General features: G+C 40.7%; 1 protein-coding gene across 4 annotated transcripts in view; it reads right to left on the reverse strand.

Annotated features, from left to right (window-relative positions):
* Positions 1–17,766, reverse strand: part of CPQ (carboxypeptidase Q) — a 154,203-nt gene that overhangs the window by 16,829 nt on the left and 119,608 nt on the right. The window lies entirely within an intron of this gene.

The following is a 17,766-nucleotide window of genomic DNA, read 5'->3' on the forward strand; positions in this document are numbered from 1 at the left end:
GAGAAGAAGGCATTGGCAATGTCAATGGTGGCATACCATTTGGCTGCTTTTGACTCCAGCTCGTACTGGAGTTCCAACATGTCCGGCACAGCAGCGCTCAATGGGGGTGTGACCTCATTCAGGCCACGGTAGTCTACTGTCAGCCTCCATTCTCCACTGGCTTTACGCACTGGCCATATGGGACTGTTAAAAGGTGAGTGAGTTTTACTGATCACTCCCTGATTCTCCAACTGGCGAATCAAATCATGAATGGGGAGCAAGGAATCCCTGTTGGTGCGATACTGCCGTCTGTGCACTGTCTTTGTAGCAATCGGTACCTGCTGCTCTTTTACTCGTAGCAGCCCCACAACAGACGGGTCCTCTGACAGGCCAGGCAAAACAGACAGCTGCTTAATGTTGTCCATATCAACAGCAGCTATCCCAAAGGCCCATCGATACCCCTTAGGATCCTTGAAATGCCCCCTTCTGAGGTAATCAATACCCAGTATACATGGAGCCCCTGGGCCAGTCACAATAGGATGTTTTTGCCAGTCTTTGCCAGTGAGGCTTATTTCAGCCTCCAGCACAGTCAATTCTTGAGAGCCCCCAGTCACTCCAGAAATATGGATTGATTCTGTCCCTTCATGACTGGAGGGCATTAGGGTGCACTGTGCACCGGTATCCACCAGCGCCTTATATTCCTGTGGTTCTGATGTGCCAGGCCATCGAATCCACACAGTCCAATAAACTCTATTATCCCTTTCCCTCCCCTGACTGAGGGCAGGGCCCCTCTATTGGTTACCTGTGATGACTGGAGCAACTCCACTGGTGGTTGGTATGTCTAGCAGTTCTTTCACCCGTGCTCGTAGTGCAGACGTGGGCTGATCATGCCACTTCCTCATGTCTTCTCCACGGTCACGTAGGTAGCGCCACATGGAAACACGCGGTGCAATCGTACTGTTGTTCTTTGCTCGAGCTGGGAAGCGTGTGCGTTTAACAGCTGAGACTTTTGATGATGCAGGTGGGGAGTAGGACTGGAATACTTTGATCAGATCCTTCATTAGACCTGGTGGCCCGTACGAGGATTGACCTTCATCAGTTGTTTCTGATACTATTACGGGATCATCATTACGATTAGTTGATGGAAACAATTTCTTGCACATTTCATCTACTCGGTTTTCTAGCCGTGAGATGGCAGAAACTGCGGCATGCAGTTGAGGGAGCTGCTGATCGGTGGTTTGAAGCATTATAATCAGCTCAACAACTCGGGGCCATCTGTCCACGAACCCTTTAGAACCTGTTACCAATGACTGTGCCATTCTCTCTGGTGCTGTACTTGTGATTTTCTGCCACATGTCAGGATCGGCCCTCACCCTCTCAGGGTCAAGTTCGCTTGGATCAGGGCTGTACAACATTTTCGCCATGGCCAATTCCCTCAGGCGCTGAATACCTTTTTGGACGGTATTCCAACTATCAAATTTAGGCTTCAAAGCATCCTTATAGGGGTACCTTTCTCTCACGGCTTCTAACAGCCGCAACCAGAGAGTGGCAGCTCCATCCGAACATCTGCTAATCCCTCTGTCGATACCTGCATCTTGGGCAATGTTTCCTAGTTGGCGAGCTTCATTACCATCTAGAGACAAGCTGTTGGCCCCGTTGTCCCAGCAGCGAAGCAACCAAGCAAGGATACCTTCATCTTGACGCCGTGTGAACTCCTTTCTTGAGCCTTGGATTTCAGTCAGCTTCAGAGGTCGACAATAGGTGATTTCCTCCTCATCATCAGTCTCTTCTTCATGCCTCTTGGTTTTTGCCTTTGCTTTTTTCGGTACTGCTCCATGCCCGGCACCTGGGTCTTCTGCAGCCCCCCCCTGTGCTTCTCCTTCTTTTCGTTCTAGACGCGTGGACACCCGTTTCCATTTCTTGCCTTCCACAGGGGCAACTGATATTGCTACTGATGCCTCCTGTGACTGATCAGAATTAACTTGGGCTTGAATCTCAGATCGGAAACTCTCTCTCTCCAGAATAGTATGATACAAAGCACGGTATGCATAAGCCAAACCCCACATAAGGTTTACCTCCTTAGATCTCTGACCCAAATACTCACTTAATTTCTTAGGGTCCCTTAGGTGTTCAAGAGTGAAATCCCATGACACTGCGGGTCCCCATGCTTCCAAGACTTTTCCTAAACCTTTCCATATTCCCTGCCAGTCATCATTCTCTGGTTCTGGAGGAGACTTCCGCATAGAACGAATGCATAGGAACATATATGCATTCATTAATAGTGATAACATGGATGCAAGTATGAACCCTATCTCAGTTATTGAAAGGCGTGTGGAAATCTGAGAGTACAACCTAAATAAAAAGGGTTTTTTTAGCCTGTACAATGAATTAAACATGGTGGTGTTTGTAAAATTGCCTGTTCCATCTGGGATGCAAGTACTTGTAAGATTCGCAATTCCATCTGGGATGCAAGTGTTTGTAAGATTCACAATTCCATCTGGGATGTAGGTGCCAAAATTCTGACCATACCACATCTCATAAAAGTACCAGGCAGGTGTCTCCATCAGTATCCACCTTATTAGGCTATATACCTGCACAATTCCACAACACCAAATTATGGTGTTAATAGTTGACCAATACTTTAAGAAGATCATAATTGCTTTCAATCCCTTAAACAGAGCAACTGGGATAAAGAGTGGATTCATAGCTGGCAGGCTCTGTAAAAGTCAGAGCTAGCTAGCTTTGCTCTAAGGGAGAAAGAAATCCCTTTGTTTTCTACACAAAAGTTTGATAGCAGTGCTGAGAATGTACAGCAGCCCTTAATGTTGACAATTTGTCTGGTATTTCAAGGTCACGTTCTCAGTGAGCAGCTACAAAAAGATAACACTCCCCTAACGAAGCTCTTTAAGAGTAAAGAGAGAGTTGTTCTAAAAGCTAAAAAGCTCTATGCCCGCATCCTCCACCAAAAATCTGTCACGGGTTAGTTAGATTTACCTATGCCCGTGACAGGGGAAGCCACCCCACGCCCCCCCCCGGGGCCCGGAAAGGAGGGGGAAAAGGGGAGTGGGATAAAACAGCGACAATCTAAGGAGGAAAAACTTATTTTACTAAATATGATATCGAAATACAAGATAACACAATATAATATAATTAAGGCTAACAAAATCGAACGAAACAGAGAGAGAGAGAGTCTCCGAAAACCGAGAGGCCTACTGTGAACTCTAGGCGACACGGCTGGAACGCTTCCCACTCTCCGAGAAGTTCGAGAGAAGAAGGAGGGCACTCCAGCCTGGGAACGAGATTATATAGAGTCCTGGTCCCGTGACTTATTGTTACTCCTGTTGTTCTCTGGGATATGTAGTCTTCTTCTGTGGACTGTACATTCAACAGAAGTATCCATACTTGACATGATGTTATGATGTGGAATACTGATACTGATAGCAAAATTACAAAACCATGACATTACAACAGATACAAAGAGCACTATAATGCTATTTGATAGAGCAAACTCTCAGCTACAAAACACTGCTACAAAACAAGCTCCTGTTGACGGCTGTGTCTTGAACTTTTTCTTTGATAGGGAATTCACATTGTCACTCCACAGAGTGCTGTTTTGAATTTGGCTCTTGGAGATGACACCACGTCTCATCACCATTAATGATGGGATCCATGAAACCGTAACCTTCAGCCTCATATTGGTTCAACAGATCCTGAGGGACTTGCATACATACTCTTTCTGTTCCTGTGTGAGCATCTGTGGGACCCACCTAGAGCGAACTTTGTGATATTCCAATCTTAGTTGTTTCCAAAGCATTGAAGCATTTCTTGTAATCTGCCAGTTTGTGTTGATGAGCTGATCCAGACTCTTCACTTCATGGTGTGACAGCTGTACATGGCCATCTGGAACATGCCTTTTTTTTCATGTCACCAGTGTTGATATGCACCACCCATTACCTGCCTCACTGTGCTCACATCCACTGTTTGGTCTCTATAAATGTGCAGAATGTGTTGATGAATGTCAATGCAATTCCTCGGTCTCCGCATGGAAGAAATCAGAGGCACACCTTTGCTTCATACACACTTCCATGTCAGAGACCATTTTGTAAACTGTCTCTCTGCTGCCTTCTGTCACACAGCAACAACATATAATGTGATACTGGTGGGAAGGTTCAACCTCTAATGTCATACAACCAACATGTATCTCGGATGTCATGGGCTGAAATCATGAAATAGGAGGCAGTACATTCAGAGCATCCCTCATAGTTCTCACCACAGACTGAAAGAATGGTAATGAGTACTCAAGCTAGAACAAAAGGTGCTGCCTATAAACAACATCTGAAAGAAAAACTTTTAACACTTGTCTAATATGTATCTTACTTTAATATCCTCACTTTTAAACTGCCAGACACTGGATGAAAAAAGGAAAAGGGGATGATTTTTTCTCCTTTTAAAATTGGTAGTTTCAAAATAGTTTTTGCAGAATAATCATGACCAATGATTGCTTGAATACTTTGTATTTCCCACCCTGACGAGGAGCATCACAGAAGAAAAAAAGGCAGGTCTCATTAGTCCTTTTGTAACCCAACCTCAAGCTCAAGTGGTACCAGATTCCTCAGAACAGGTGGAAAAAATACCATCTTCTCAAAGAAGCAGCCACAGAAATCACAATGTGCTGACTGAAGAGTGGGAAGCTTTCTGCTGTCATATATTCTTTTCAGGGTCAAAAATACACCAGGACAATTTTAAATGAGTAACTCATGGCAGGTAAGTGCAGTCACGTTGTTCCTGGGCTGACAGACTGCAATCACCGCCTGCTGATGCCAGCAGGGAACAGAGCTGGGACTCCAAATGTGGCTTAGGGTTTTTTTAAAACCACAGTGTAGCACAGAAGGCAATAATAATTATTTCAATAATTAGATTCTGTCTTGTGCTGTGTACCAAGAGTCCAAGGCTTAACTGGAATTAAAAGAAGCATCCAGAGTACCTTAGAAGCAATCTGTGAATGGAGCAGCCAAACAGCCTTTTATTGAACAGTGAAAGAAGAATCACACTTCTTCATGTATCAGTAAACTTAAAATACACTACAAATCAAGAAGGCTGAAGAAAAGAAGCAAAAGAAGCCAACACCTGGAATGACACGGGATGGGCATTGAAAGCTGCCCAATTTCTCTTCTGCAGAAAGGATGTTCTACTTTGTCTCCACTGAACCGAAGTTAAAAAGAACCCCAAAACAGTAATGCAGGTTTTCCTTTGTATGACTTGCTGATGCAGAAGGAAAAGCAGAAGGAAAGCAGATGATGCAGAGATCTTGGGAAGGGAACTATGAGCAGAAGCTCAGGCCACAGACAGGAAGGAGCTCACAGCTGGGGGACACAGAGCCACAGCACAGCTGCTCCAGAGAACAGCATCAGCTCAAGGCACAGGGTGAAGCTGGGGTCCTGCTGGTTTCCACAGGAACACACAGCCTCATTAGGTTATTCCAGAGGAGTTTCTTCTCTTAGATAAACCCTGAGGATTTCTGACAGAGGGATGTGAGTGTCAGAGATATGCATACAGGTCCCACACGTATCCCTGTCCCACTTGCTGGCTATCAGAAATCTGAAGTCACACCTTGGGGCAAGGAAGAGTAACATGAAGTTGACACGAAATTGATTGTACAGAGAGAAACAGCTTTTAAAAGCACCAAGATAACGTTCACAAAAAACATGTCTCAGAATAGCATGACAATTTCCTGGAACTTACTTGTCTGATCAAAAGAGAATCTACATGGCGGAGAAGGCATAAGATATTTGCACAACACATGATGTCCTGAGATACCCAGCCTGTGGTTCTGCAGCCCTGGAACTGTGAGAGCTGGTGCAGCCCTGTCAAAGCCACTCTCCTTCCTGCTCCCATCAGTTATAAGTTGGAGAGCAATGCTGGAGCAGACCTAGCTCTCAATAACAGCAGCAGCTACAGTTTAGGAGCCTCCTATACCTCTTCTATGGGGATTTTAGTGATTTGTAACTGCCATTTATCTGTAGCATGCTGTGTGCAGGCTGAGAACAGATGACAAAAGGACTTTGCACTACGGCCTGTCTGAAAATCGTACAAATGAGGTAGGTACAAACTGCAGCTTGTGCAGGGCTGCCTGGTGTCTCCAGGGGGTCCATCACTGTGACAAACAGCCTCAGTCAGTCTGTGAGATGCACCAGGTAGGGTCTGAGTCCAAGAAAAACAACAGTGTGCAGCCTTCATTTGGTGACATCTCTATCATGTACAGGGGTCTTTAATTCTCCTCTGAAACACAAATGGAAAGATACTAACAGCTTTGTTAGTATTTCAAATCCAAGCAGCTTTATTTCAGAGTCTGAAATTCTGAAGGTCTGCTGTGCACTGTTTTGTCTGCTTGCAGGTTAGGTTAACATTTTTAAAGCACAGAACAGAAATAATAAACAAGGAGTCAATAACAGCCACTGGTATCATTAATTTCCTGTTTATCTCTGGCTTAAACCTGGAACAAACTAAAAAATGCTTTCATTTGAAAGCAGTCAGACTGCAAAGCTGCAGGCTTAATAAACCATACCACACTGCACCAGCTACATCATCATCCCTCTTGCCTTCTCCTCCTCATCTGCCTCAATCTGCCCCTCTGCTTGGGCCAGCTGCTGCATCTTGAGCCTGAAAACACCTGGCCGTAGAAGGAGAGTCTCAGGTTTGTTCCATATGGAGACAAGTCTCAGGTGAAAGGCTGCAGCGCAATTATGTGCTAACACCCTAAATAATATCCAGCACAGACCTGCATCTAAAAGGCCTGGGAACATACAGAGTGCTGTGTATGGTTAGCCAGACTACTTAGAAATATTTACCTAAATGCATGCTAGGATGACTTAGAACACAAGAAGAGACAACTGAGAAAATAAGGCAACATTTCAACAAGGCTGCTATCCTGCCTCTGGTAGCAGCCAATGCTGTGAGAAGGAATAGGAGAACCAGAGCCAGCTCCTTCAACCTACCCGCCCAGCCATCTGCAGCTTAAGGGCTTTTTTGAAAGAGAAGTTGCATTCCTATCACTGTATTCAACAGCCCTTGCTGGGACTTTATCCCCTGCAATAATCCATCCTTTTAAAATTCATGTTTGATTCTGGTTTCCAAAACATCTTGTGGTGCTCATATCCCCCTTTCAAATATGCACTGCCTAGAGAAGTTCTCTTTTGTCTGCCCTCTAGTTGGACTGACATCCTGATCCTTCAACTGCACAAGAAAAGGTAAATACTTATTACTTAACAACTTTACAAAGGAAAAAATAGTTTCTATGATTACTCAATACTTTAACCAAATATCTGTTCTTAGTGTAACTCACTATTTTATTTCCTATTATAATTCTGTCGGATTAGATATTGTCCATATTAATCAACATTTCACAATACTATCCTTTCTTTAAAAATGTAAAGAGCAAATCTACTTAGAAAAACTACTTTTGCAATGAATTCTGAATATGAAGAAACACCAGAACATAAATTTAGGATCAGTGCTTTTAATGTTAGCTATACAAGCACCGTGACCTCCAAATGCTACTGTTATGGTCCAGCAGCTAAGTCTGTGTTATCACTATGCACAATGTGCTGTCTTGACCTAAAACACATGCAAAATTCAAAGTTATATTAATCTCTGAGGACACCAAAATAACTGTTTGATATATTGTTACTCTCTTACCATAAGAGGTAAAGAAAACAACGTATGTTACAAGGTTGGTCTACAGTGAGTTTCCATCGCAGTAACTCTTCAAAAAGAGCATAAACAAATGTGACAGAAACAACACAGGCCTTGGTGAGATGGTGTTGAAAAGATGGACGTTGTTTAGAGGATCTCTTGGGACCTTCTTGCCAGCCCTGTGGTTATGTGAAATGCGTGCATTTCTGATAAACTACAGATCTTTCTCTGGCTCTTGCCCTGACCCATGATTATAGTCAATCTTGGCCAGCAAGGTGGAGTGGAACTCAGGATCACTATTCCAACCAAATGGCTCAACTTGACAATTCTTTACAATAATTTATTTCCTCAAATATAAAAACTGTTTTAGTTTTTCAGCATAGTATCTGTTTACTGCTGTAGGTTAATCCCAGCAGCTTCCAGCTAATGACATATTTGCACATTACACATCCTGAGGAAATCCAAGATAGCTGAGAAGGCCAGTGCTTCAAATCTTTGTGTCTCTGCTTGTAGAGATGGAGAATCTAGCTTTTGGGAAACCAAGAGACTAAACTTTTATTCCTCCCCACAATGCCACATCAGTGGCTTTCAACTACTTACAATTTTAATATCCATACACATTTCCTAACACACGGATGATCCCCACCAACAACAGATGGATAATCGAGCCCCTTGACAATAAACTTGTCCTCCTCCCTGTTGCAGATGAAGCTTCAGGAGCAATCCACAATCCCTTAGGAGTCTGGAGAGCAAAGTCTGAGCCTTCTTGCTTTCAGCTATTTCTTTAGCTTTCTTAAAAAGCACCAGCCACCACTACAAAAGTTCCGCTGTCCCAGAAGGTCATTGCCCACATTTAACATAGTCAATAGAACTGAACTGTTTTAAAATCCAGTTTAGCCAGCTAAGCAACAGGAAAAGTGCTGATTTTCTTTGGTGGACTTCCAAGTGCTACATGGTGATTGAGAATGTGCTCTGTCACGGGCGCTGCAAATAGCCAGGAGCCTTGGACAGAGTGGCCCTGATGGATTAATAGTTCTTAATTAGGTTTTCTGGCTCTTCGGTTGGAGAATTTGAATAAACTACTGCTCATATTTAGGTGCACACTTTGTCCTTGCTAACAGATCTGTTTTTGTGTCCCTGAAATACATCTCTAGGAAGTTCCCAATACATTTGATCAGGTAAAGCTATTTTGGGGCCAAATTAATTACAAAGGATGACGATTCCTTGCTCCTTACAGACAAAAATAAGCTCCTCAGCACCTCTCAGGTAACTGTTATCATTAAGGAAACCAAGGAAGCATAAAATTGTTGATGACAGCACCTCAGATATCTTCACAACTCAAATTGGATAAGGCCCTGAGCAACCTGATCTAGCCTTGAAAATAGTCTTGCTTGGGGAAGAAGGTAAGACACCGTGACTTCCAGGAGTCCAGCTCAACCAAACGAACTATGAAAATTCTCTTGTGCTGAGGTTCTTCTAATCTACCTTCAGTGGCTTGTACAGCTGGTACCTACTCCAAGGAAGCCCTCTGGGATATCTCCATGAGCAATGAAGAAAGAGGCAAATGCAGAAGGAAATTTACTCCCCTTCTTAAAGCAGACATCAAGTAAGGTCAACTTGGATTAGGTTGAGCTCATTTTATGAAGTGAAAAAAAAACCAAAACATATATATTTATAAAAAGGGCTTCTAAAAATAAAGCTGTACCCAGATGATCAGCTTGTTCCCATCATCCCAACGGTATTTACATCAGCTCTGTTTTGTATGCTTTTCAAACAAGTTGTGATTTTAAACTCGACTCCAAACCATCAATGAAAACTGAATAGCTGAGGATGTACTAATCCCTAAAGAATCATATTAGAAACATCATATGACTTCATGCAGGAAAATACTTGAAAGCTGTAAGGCAAATCTTAATCCTTTTAACCTGTGCCCTTCCCATCAGGAGTAGCTTACAAATGGTCTTGCTGGAGCGCTCAGATACTGAACAGTTTATTTTTTATTCAGTTTTTAATATTGATGCCATTACAGTTCATTTTCCAGGAATTAAATGAACTGCTGCTGAGGCATTCTGAATTGGTGCACATTTAGTTAGAAATCTCCCCACATTTCCAGCTTGTGATCCTATCTAATTCTTCAGCATCAAATTCCAGAAAGGTAAAAAACTGGACAGAATCAAGGGTAACTTTCACACTTTTCCACTGGCAAACATATTTCCATCTCCAACTTCCTTACAGAACACAAATTAAACTCTTTTTTTCTTTTTCCTATTTACTTCATTATTTCCTTGAGCTTCAGTGAAATAGAGAACAGTTCTAGGAATAAGGCTTACAGAAACTTGTACTTCCAAGCTGCATATTTAACACGTTAACACTGAGCTCTGTGCGCTAATGGAGGACACTTGATTTTTTTAGGATCAACAAACGGCAAACGCTTCCATATGAAAAGAATATTCCCACCCACAGAAACAGAATTCAGCTTTCATAAGCAGTAAACAATAGAGAATTAAAATGTCCCTCAAGAGGCACAGCCAGAAAAAGAACTAACCACACCCCAAATCCAAATGAGATCCTCAGTCAGATATTTTCAGCATTTCTTTCCTTAGAAAGAGCCTATTCTCCTACTACTCTCCTACTACAAAAGGTGGGCGCCAGGCACAAATTCATTGATGGTTTTTGAATTGTTCTGGAATTCTGTCTGCTTTCATAAGGAGCACAAATAATAACAGGGTCTTTTGTAACTTTTCTAAAGAGCAAACATCTAAAACTAGGAACTAAAATCAACCACTCTGATATTTACAGACATAACGGTGATAAAATATCCTTAAGAAGCAGAAGTCCATGAGCCAGGAAGCGCAGAAATCATTATAATTTCCGATCTTGTTTGAAACACTTTATTTGTGCTTTTCATTAATGGCATTACATAGTATTTGAAAAGCGTTGAATGCAGTGGAAAAATTTACTTCTTTTAGATTTATAAAAGCCAGCCAAAATGTCAGAGCTTCAAACTGATTTACTGTAACATTCATATAACATTATTTCAAAGTTGCCCTGCCTCAGTTTTTTGAATGATAAATACAGAATTATCAGCTGCCAAGCCAGAATGCAGCAATTCATAGCTTATGACAACCAAGAAAAAAGATAATAATAGAAATATATATATATATATATAAACCAATATATATATATTTATATATATATATAAATTTATATATATATATATATATATAAACCAAGCTTTTAAGCTTTGTAGGATATAGCTTAGCAAATATTTTTTATTTCAGAGCTCAATTTATTTTATTTTTATTTATTTATTTTTTTTTCTGGGATTGGCAAGTTAACAATAATTCTGTATTTTTAATCATAGTTAAAACCTCCTAAATGCTGTTCAAACTGAAGACAAGAGCTTGTGATATTGAAAAATCTACTCTGCTTGAAATAGATGAGAGTTAAATGGGAAGGAGACATTAGATGATGAAAAATACTTGCAAAATTTACTGGCAGATTCATAGATTTTTTTAAGGCCAGCGAGACCCATTACCATCTAATCAGATCTTGTGAATAACACATGGCACAGAACCTCACCTTGTAACTACTGCATCAAACCCATTCCTCCTGCTTGAATTACCCTTTACTTTTTGAAGGACATTCAGGTCTTGTTTTACACATTCAAAATGACGTAGAATTCACCAAGAATGTGAGCTGCTTTTGTAGCCAACTAAACTTACTGCAAGAAGGTGCTTGCTTTCATCTACTTGGAATTTTGGGGGGACCTCACAGACTGAATTGGTAATGAACTATTTTATACAACTAGGCAAAAATGCACTGCCATTAGGAAAATCTCTTTCCAGCCTTAAAATGTATGCTGTGCTTCAGTCATTCTTTTCCATAAACTGGCATACCTTTCCATGAACTGAAAAAGATTCTAACACCTTCAGCTTCACAATGTAAGGTATTATTTCCAGACTTCCAGATCTTCCTGCAGTTCTTTCGTGATCTTGCTCTCACCAAAATGTCACTAATATTGCATGTAGTAAACCACTTAATACTATCTGCTAGTAATAGCTGCATTCACCCTTGCTGGTCTTGACATTTATCTAAATATTCCTATCTGTCTCAAATAAATGACTTTCAGAATCATAGAATCATAGAATCATTTGAGTTGGAAGGGAGCTTTAAAGGTCATCTGGTCCAACTCCCTTGCAGTGAACAGGGACAACTACTAGTTAGATCAGGTTGGTCAGAACCCCATCCAGCCTGACCTTGAATATCTCCTGGGATAGGGTATCCATCACATCCTTGAGCAACCTGTTCCAGTGCCTCACTGTCCTCAATGTAAAAATAAAAGACTTCTTATATCCAATTTACATCTTCCATGTTTTATTTGAAACCATTTCTCCTTGTCCTGTTAAAGAGTACGTCCCCATCTTTCTTATATCCCCCCTTCAGATACTGAAAGGCTGCTCTTGGATTTTCCCAGTCTTTTCTTCTCCAGGCTGAACAGCCCCAGCCCTCTCTCAGCCTGTCCTCATATGAGAGGTGTTCCACTCTTGAATCATTTTTGTGGCCCTCCTCTGGATGTGCTCCAACAGGTCTGCATCTCTCCTGTACTGAAGACTCCATATCTGGATGCAGTACTCCAGGTGAGGTCCCTTGAGCATAGAGCAGAGGATCACCTCCCTCACCCTGCTGAACATGCTTCTTTTGATGTAGCACAGGGTCTGCCATTGGTGAAGCCATACTGGTTATCCTATATCACATCCCTCTCTTCCGTATGCCTTAGCATTGCTTCCACGAGGATCTGCTCAATTATCTTCCTCGACACTGAGGTGAGGCTGAGGAGCTGGTAGTTCCATGTGTCATTTTTCCAGTATTCAGGGACTTCACATGACCTCCATGACTTTTCAAATATCATTGAGAGTGGTTTAGCAACTATGTCAGCCAATTCACTAAGGACTCTGGGAATGCATCTCATTGAGACCTGAAGACTTATGGAAGTTCAGTTTCCTTAGGTAGTCACAAACCTGATCTTTGCATAGCAGAAGTGACATTGCTCACCCATTCTAAGTTTTCTGACTCAAAAACTTATTAGCTGAATGGTAGGAACTCAAAGTAGACTTCATAAAGTTAATTTAGAAGTAGTCTTCATTTGTGGCAAAATGAATGTGAATGAGCAGCTTTCATGTATTTGCTACAATCATGAAATATTTTGCCCCCAAAATGACACATTATTTTTTATCTGACAGAATTATTCTGTGCTCTCATATTAGAAATGTACATGTTCTAATGATGAGAAGCATATTATAGGAGCCCTGTTAAAACTGCTATTAAAATTTGCATTCAGGCACTGTTCTTCATCCTGTTTCCAGACGCATTATTCCAGCTGAATATCTGCATGTCTTCGGTCTATTCTCCATCAAAGAAAAAACCATACAATTCTGATGCTTTCGGATAATTACTAGAAATAGTTCAATACTGCAATATGCCAAAAACAAGACATTTCCAATAAGAACAAGGGTGAAAAGAACCATATGCAATGTATGATCAAGCTTGTCTGGTAGTCAAATAGCACAACTAATAAGAAAACATACCATAATCTACAGACTAGTTCTTTCATTAAATGATTAGCCTTAAAGACTTTATTAATGTTACCAAAAGCAGGCAAGGTCATACGAGAGGCTAATGTAACTGAGACATTATGCTAAACTATGAGCGTTTTAAGGTATTCACCTTCATAAAAATTTACAGCATATTAAATTCCTTTAATTACTCTAGAGCTATTTCTAATTTCAAAAGCCTATTTTTATGGAACAATGATAAATTTGCGAATAGATGAATTATTGTACAGATTAATACACATAGTTCAAACTTCAATCAAGATTTTAAATGGTTCTAATAGCTGTAGTCTGCATAGTAGGTTCTTTAAGTGCTAAGCAATTAAAATTGTTCTCTTAGCATACTGGTTTAATTTAATACCTCCCAAGTTGCAGAAAATTTGTCTTCTGCAGAGGAATGTACTCATTCACCATATTTCCCTTAAAATGAGAGAATATTTAAAAGGAAATAAATGACCTAGAAAAAGTAATATGATTTTGTTAATTATCACATAACACTACTGATATACCTAACTCATACTTAATAAGACCAAGACATGGGGATGACATGGGTGCGTATCTGACCTCCTTTACGCCTCATTTCCACACAGAGGCAAACTAGGTACCAGGAGACTGGCAACTGGTGCTGCTGGTGTGTAACAGCGCCTGGAAGCTCGGCAAGTACAAAACTGAGGCACCTATGAAGTAACTACAATTATCACAATTCTTGCATATAATGTGTAAAGCCAGTTTTGTGAGCAGGATTTAAAAGTTTTGTTCAGCTTTTTGCTCATTGAGTAGCAGGAGCCATTTCATTTCTGTGAATCACTGGTTGAAAAGACTGGGGCTCTCCAAGTGACACTCTGCACTAAAAATCTCAGATCACAAATACTATCTATTAAAGTGGGGGACTTACTTATAGTTAATGTCTCTATTCTTTAAGGAAAACGATTTTTCTTTCCCTCATCTTATAGGACAGTCTTTGCAAATGGAGAAACTCACTGACTCTAAGCAATCAAATCAGACTCTTCAGTATTGGTCTATGAAGTCCTAAGCCTACGATGGCCTGGTTCCCCCCCCCCCTTTTTTAATTTATTTATTTTTCTCTTACAGTTTCTATTATTTTATTAAAAAAAAAAAAAAAAAAAAAAAAGAAAGGAAAGAAATAGCTTAGATACTGGATCCAGAGATTGCCCAAGTCTGCATGAGTCCACGGAACAGATATTCTGAGGGATCAAGCATCACAGCAGAAAATTGCTTTCAAACAGTGGCACAGCCAAGAGTTAACAGAGTCTGTCCACTAATAATTTGGAGAACAGAGAGCCTACCTAACTCTCCACACTCAGCTGGCAGGCCCAAGTCAGGGAGTTTTCCCATTACGCTGCTTTCTCAAGCACGCGTTTGGCTGACACCAAGCAGATGGCTGGGCTCAGCTCATGCATTCAAGCAGGCATAAGATGGTGCTTGGTGCTCTGACTGATGGGAGGGCAGGGGATGAAGGGACAGCATGGTTTGGAAAAGGACTGGAACAAGAGGGTTCGACCTCTTATGTGACAAGAAAGAATATATTGCATATAAATGTCCAGCATCCAAGATCTAAAAAATATTTTATTGTAGATGAAGGTATTAAAGAAGTTCTATAATAATGAGAGAAATGATATATGACAGTATTTGTTTGCCAGCTCAGGGAAAATGACAAATAGATTGGGTTAGCAATGAGTTTTTGATTTTTAAAGAAATATTAAAGTTAGATGAGCTACTGGTTTATTCATTTCTGGAAGAATAATTTCTCCTCTCCTGTAAGGTATCAAAAAAGCAAGATGCTGTCACTGTGGAGACAGAGAGACACGAACAACTAGCAAGGTTCAGTGTGACACTGTAAAAAGGAGTTTCACCTGTAGGTCTCTGGTTGAATTTTAAATAGAAGAGTTGCCACATGCTTTCTGAGAGCTGTTTGATGTCCTGGGTCAGCCTGGTCTCAAATACAGCTCAGTTTCTCATGGACAAATGTTCTCATCAGAAGCACCGTAGCAACAAATAAGCTCCCCTACAAGACCAGTAGAAAGGAGCCAACTTGAACCAGCTCCCTGGGAAACTGTGTGTCATAACAGCTTTCACTTTGCAGAAATGGGAGAGCACCTGTTTTCTTCTCCTGCGGTGTCTAAAGCTGAACTAATGTTCTCTGGATACCATAACACAAATAGAATAACCTCATTTCCCCTTCTCAATTTCCAGTAGCTTGCAGGGAAGGTTGACCCAGCCCCAGTGCTATTACCTTAAGAATTGGCCTAAAATCACTTCAGAAGCAGATCTGTGATGATTGTATCTTGCTTTTTTAGACAAAACCATCAGAGTGCTGGTCCAGCTCAGCTTGCTGAATGGTTTTTATCCCTTTCAGATATGAACAAGACTTAAACAGAAGCCAAACAAACCAAAAAAGAGCAAGCAAAAAAATGTCTCCTCACCTACATCTGTAAATTCTGGTCATAGCACTGGAAAGGAATGGTTTTATGTGCAACAGTTTAGATAGATGCCTGATTAAAAACAAGTACATAATTGAGCTCTTTAAAAGTGAGGAAGGTAACTGTGTAATTAATAAAGAAGCAGTCTAAGGATCAATAGCCACCTCAAACCGTAAAATTATAGCATAAAATACAATACCACACACACACAAAAAGATTTAATTTAATTTATGTTCCACGAAAAATCACAACAAATGCTATACAAATATTTTCAGTAGCTGAAAACTGGCTATCAGTAGAAAAACACAGCTCCAGACATTCCTCATTGCTGGGCTCAGCTGTTCTCAAAATAATCAAACAGAAAGGCCACTGATGGAAATATACCTAATACTTCGCAGACACAAAGCACTGTACTGCCGTGTTCAGCACAGTTCACCTTGCTTGTACTTTAGGGGCATTTGTTAAGCTTCATTCCACAGCTTGCAAAGCACTCTGAACTCATTTGGCCTCTCTTACTCTCTGAGAGCAGACAGCACCTCTTTCTTACAAAAATTTATGTAAGGACACTTCATTGCGTGCCCTTTAAATACAAAAATGTTGGAAATGGCAGAGCTTGAGGAGCTGGAATCGCTGTGCCTGTCCCAGAAGCAACCACAAACAGCTCTGAAAAACGCACATACTCTTGTGCTCTGTGGATCTTTCAGACCAAATGGAGCAGAAGGAGCAGATTTCTAGTTGTATATAAAAAGGAGAATCTCAGAATATATTTAAAAAGGAGAAAAATGCTAGAGAACCATTCTTATTGTTCTTATTGTTCAAGAAGTAGACCGTATTTTCTTGAACTGTTACAGAAAGAAAGGCACCAAGCGTACTTTCAAGAAAATATTTAAATAAAATTGATGAAGTGTCAACACTTGACTGCATGTTTAAATTGGACAAAATTATAAAAGTTGTTACAGGGTGTTCAATTTGTTCCAATGTTATAATATACCATAAGGACTCATTCAAGCAGTGAGAATACTGCAGACAAGGCGTGAAGATTACAAGATGCCGTAGACTTCTGCCTGGTATAATATGAAATACAATCCAAAGCAGCAGAAATGTTTTTAGTGGAGTTGAATCCTTCCCATCAGGGCTCAATGGGGAAAAAGGAATCTCTGTGCCTTATGCTGTAAGAACACTATATTATTTGCGTAACTGGAAGTTAAATGAATCAAAGCTTCAAAAAGTATATTAAAAAAACTAATATGAATTAATGTGTCAAATTTTTAATATGAAAGAACATCAGATTTGAAAAGAGAGGATTCGGAGGTGATGTATTTATTTTTTACGCTAAGGTGTAAAGCAAGCTTATAGGTTATGATGTTTCTTACAGCTTATACTTTTCTAAAGTCTTCTTCTGAACACTTGTCTGACCACAGAGCCTCATGCTGAGAGATCTGGGCTCCCTCTTTCCCCAAGCACTGTTCCTCAGAGTGAGCTCTTATCAAACACAATTGAACTCCACTATTTAGTATTTTTTTCCATGATCTATTACGCACTGACTGGAAGTTCCCAGTTAACCATCTGTAATATCCCTAGCATGCTGTCCCCAGTGTCTTACCTGTTCTGATACACTTGCATTTTCTGGACCACACATCCTTGCACGGATGCTTACAGGTGATGGAGGATGATGCATATTACAGCTACAGCTTCTTAGCAGTGCTTACTGTCTCTAAACACAGCACAAAGTGCTCATATTCATGTAAGATGCGTAAGCAGAGCCTAGGAACATGAGTGCACAACAGTGTCACTGTTGTATGTCATTGCACTGAACAGCTTGCACCTCACCTGGAGAACAGCATGCCAGCTGAAGACAGATCTCTGGCTGTGTAATAATATCTACCCTTCCACACTTCTTGACCAGCATAGATGTTCTGCTTTGAAAATTAGATTTCTATACATTTATCATGGTAGTCAACATTATGGTATCATGGTGCAACCCATACAGGCCAGAAGCAAAGAGTTCTGCCCATAAATAAAAAGAATATAATGTATGACTC

Source organism: Coturnix japonica, chromosome 2 (genome assembly GCF_054131305.1).
Source record: "Coturnix japonica strain WE chromosome 2, WE-NBRP24, whole genome shotgun sequence".
Taxonomy (NCBI): Eukaryota; Metazoa; Chordata; class Aves; order Galliformes; family Phasianidae; genus Coturnix; species Coturnix japonica.